Here is a 4,196-nt window from a genome sequence, read left to right as displayed (position 1 = left end):
ACCCAGAGAAAGAAATGGTGCAATGGACAGCCTCATTCACCCAGACAGTGTATTAAAACTTGATTCATGTGCATTTTGATAATTTCACAATCTTAAAAAATTATAACAAGACTTGGAATTTACATCTGCTGCAGGTCTTCAGCATTCCAATATAGTACGCCATTAAACAAACCTCTTCACATGTCTCAGTTCACTTCTTAAATCAAAACCCCAAACAGCATTTGTGTACGCGGGCAAGTGTGTGGGTGGGGTAAAACATACTTAATGTGATTACTTGTTAAGGTTTCTGGTGCCCAAATAAGCTTTCAGTTTAACCAAGAATTTCAAACTTCTAGTCACCCAACCTCCTCCCGGTTGGCAGAGATCATGCCAACATTACTTCCCAGAAGTGGCATGCAGTCCGGTCAGGAGATTCTAGCCTCCTGCTTCCCGCACTGCTGCACTCATCCACTAAACTGCAAGGTGTTCTCAGGGTGGGAGAGTTTCCCCCCATTACCTGTTTTATGCCTGTCAGTAGTGAGCAATCTGAACTGTATTTGGCAAAGGGATTCATTTACAGAGAAACCCAGGCACTGCCATCACGCAGTCATATGCCAATATAGAGTATCTGCATTGAACCATTTCTAGTGACATTAAAGTAGGTAACTGCCAGACTATTTCATTTAGTGGAAAGACACTTAGCAGTAACCTCTTTTAAGGGCCAAGTACTACTGGAAAAGTTAAATTGTAATTACTAACAACAGAAGTGCTACCTTACTGGTTATTCCCCTGCCTCTTCAAGTGAACACCACAAACATACTCCCAAGGAGGACAACAGAGCTACCTGGAACAATGAATGCATCTACAGAATAGCCAATACTTTCAATTTGGGGCACACATGGGAATTCTTATTAGACACCATGCAATATTCATGAACTTGGGTGAGGTTTTGCTCCTGTTGCTTTGAACTGTTAAGACAGGTCAGTGAATCCTCTCCACCTGAGCAGACATCACACTCCATCCACAGCACTTCAATTTAGACCTGATTAGGAGGCTTAAGCAGCACCCAGAGCGGCGCCTATTATATCGGCTGCCCTTTATATCAAAGGCTATCTGGTTCCACCTAGGGATTGGCAAATTCACAGGGCGTTTCACAATTCCAATGCCTCATTTAGGCTATTTCACCACACAATATGCTGTCAAAGAACTTACTCCAAGTCAAAGCAAGGCCTTAATGTGGACCAGAACAAGCACTATCTGAATAAAAAAGTATTCAAAGAAACAAGACTACCCCCCCCCACCCATTCCCCATTTGGTGGATCCAAGTTTGGTTCAATTAAATCTGTAGTTACTTCATACTACAACTAAAAACTTAAGTTATAAATCATAGGCCCACACAGATGATCCAAACACATCATTTCTGACAGCGGCTTGTTCCAGGAAGTCTAATATAGCCACAGTCTTCAGAGTATTCCTTAAGATGGGGCACAGAACAGGTTAATTAAGGTCGCTTAACTCTTCATCTTTTACAGCAGATCAGAACCCAGATGGCTGACTTCTGAAGGCTTTCTGACAGGAATCCAGTAGAGTTGGTTTCAAGGCTCACACAGACACTAATAGCTGTACCCTTGTGCAGAAGTTGTGATCCGCATGAAATCCACAATTAAGTGCAGCAAATCTGAGGTAGTCAACCTTGCGAAGGCTCAGTGTCTCAACATAAAGATGTCTGAAATGACCACTGGCTGCAGGTTTGGTTTTAAACGCAGAGCAACTATGGAAAGACTGCTGAATCTAATTCACAAATATTTAAGACAATGAAAAAAAAACCCCTAAATCCAACACATATCAAGATCAGTCGTGACTCTTGAACTTCCATGGTGCAACAGGGACAGTCACTGGAATCGAGGTCTTCAGTCAATGTAGATCCAGAAATGAAAAATGCTGAATGGCTGTTCTTGGTGGTTAGCTGTGGTCTAGTTATCTTGGAAGGCTTAGCAAAGACCGTTCCTTAACTGTACTGTGGGTGGCTGTACTTCTGATTTTCAAGCACAGCATACTGGTTATTTAGCTGAAGGTTAAGGGCCTGGTTTTTTGAAACCTCCTCCCTACCTCTATTTTTGTGTCTTACTACTTCAAAGCTCTTCTCCATTTCTTTATCCCTAAGGGAAAAGAAATGTAATCAGTAAATAGTTCTTCTTCACTTGGGAATTTTGAAAGTATTCTTCCTTGAATTAAAAACAAAAACAAAAAAAGACCCCTAAAAGTAATTCTGGAGAGACAGGAAGGGAATACAAAATCCTTATCAAACCATTTTTAAGGCTTCAATTGAACAGAAAACATGTAATACTGTACTGAAGCTCTGAGGTCCCATCTTCTGAATAGACTATTTCGGGACCAACTTGAAGACAACCAGAAAGAAGCTGTATAATGACATTCCTCCTAAGACTCGCTTCTAAGTTTAGCAGTTAGTACATAACCATGTCTTTATGCATAAGGGTAAAAATTTTCTCATTCAAGTAATGTTCTCATCATTCAATGATTTCCCCTCCCTTTTGCTTTGGGGGAGTGGTCTGATTACATCAGGTAAAGAAAGGTATGTGTGGCAAGTCACTGCACTCCCAGAGCCCTCCACACATTTGAGGACAGAGTGGAGGAGCAAGTCCAAGTGGAGGTCTAAATTCAAGCCAGCTGTGCTCTCAACGAGGCAAAAAGGCTGGGATTTACTTTAAAACCACCCAAAAAATGTTTCCATCTGATGCCATTTACATTTCTTCCCATTTTATTTACTTTTGAGAATTCATGTCCCTAAAAGATGTAGAAGTGCCATATGTGGTCATTTAACTTCAGGTAGCATTCATTTTAAGTACCTGTTCCGGCTCTCTACATGCTTGGCAGTGGACTGCAGTGATGGGAACTGTGTGTCACTGTATATTTCTGGTAGTCCTTGTGGTGTTTTCCTTGCGGTGGTTAGCCTTGCCCCAGGGGGGCTATATACACCACTAGGCATTGCAGGCTCCGGGGTTTCTGTAACTAGTACTGAAGCAGGAGGCGCTTGTACCAGAGCTGTTTTATTCCAGGGACCTGCAGATTTTTCTACTCCACTACCACCTCCACCTTCTTCCCAGTTATCTGCTGGATCTTCTCTCTTTTCATTATCATCATCTTCCTTTTCACTTATCTGCATTGCCTGAACTCTTAGTCCGCTGTAATCAACCTCTTTTTTGCTCAAATTCTTTCCACTCATCTTCATCCTTCGTCACTGCCTTGCCGGCGGAGCCCGCACTGCCGCCGTCGCCCGGCCTCGAGGCACCTCAGTCGCCCGATCGGGCCCCGGAGCCCGCGCCGCCACCGTCGCCCGGCCTGGCGCCCGCCGCCAGGCTGCTCCCGCCCACGCCGCTCACCGCGTTGGCCGCCCGGCTGCTCCGCTCCTTCTTCTTCTTCTTGTCCCTCTTGGCGAAGAAGTTGTCCAGGCTCCGCTCCTCGGTCTCGGCCATGGCCGCTGCCCGAATGGGTGGGGCCGGCGGAGGGCGCGGCGCTCGCGGCGCGGAGCTCTGGGTCAAGGCCGGCTGCGCGCTCAGGCTGCCTGGTGCGGCGTCGCCTCAGCCCCGCGGGGTCGCCGAGGCGCGGGCGGCAGGGCGGCCGGCTCCCCCCGCGCTCCGGGGGACGGTGGTACGCTCCTCGCCCGGGCCGCGAGCGCGAGGCAGGGTCGCGCCCGCCCCGCTGCCTGAGGGACGAGGAAGGCGCGCACCTGCGAGCGCGCGACTAAGGAAGGCGCGTCAAGAACATTTTTTAGCACCAAGGATCTTAATATCTCTGTTGGAACTGATGGTTAAGTGTGTGTGTGTATGCTTAAAATAAACACACATACACAAAATGCATGTCTTTCTAAATAAAGAATTAGTAAAATAATTACTACATTGAAAAATAACATATTGTTGTCAACTAATTACAATTTATTCATTTTAGAGAAAAAATATGCAAGATGTTAAACACAGAGAAAATTCTTTTACAATATTTTGAAACAAATACAGACCTATAACTTAAAACAAAAAACTAAAATTTAAATTGACTTAAAATAAGATTAAATGTATACCTCCAAAATAATTTTAATCAGTCCATAACAAGGGGCAAAACCTTATTTTTTTAAAATCAATTGTCTGATATGTAGTTTATATTAATTAGAAATTTTTGTGAAAGAGAATTCTCGTTACTTTTTG

General features: G+C 44.4%; 1 pseudogene; it reads right to left on the bottom strand.

Annotated features, from left to right (window-relative positions):
• Positions 1 to 1,495: 1,495 nt before the first annotated feature.
• LOC129667963 (protein CDV3-like) lies at positions 1,496 to 3,739 on the bottom strand (annotated as a pseudogene).
• Positions 3,740 to 4,196: the final 457 nt, after the last annotated feature.

The sequence above is a fragment of the Psammomys obesus genome, unplaced genomic scaffold (genome assembly GCF_907164565.1).
Source record: "Psammomys obesus unplaced genomic scaffold, mPsaObe1.curated_primary_1811, whole genome shotgun sequence".
Lineage (NCBI taxonomy): Eukaryota > Metazoa > Chordata > Mammalia > Rodentia > Muridae > Psammomys > Psammomys obesus.
This window is presented reverse-complemented; position numbering and strand designations above follow the sequence as displayed.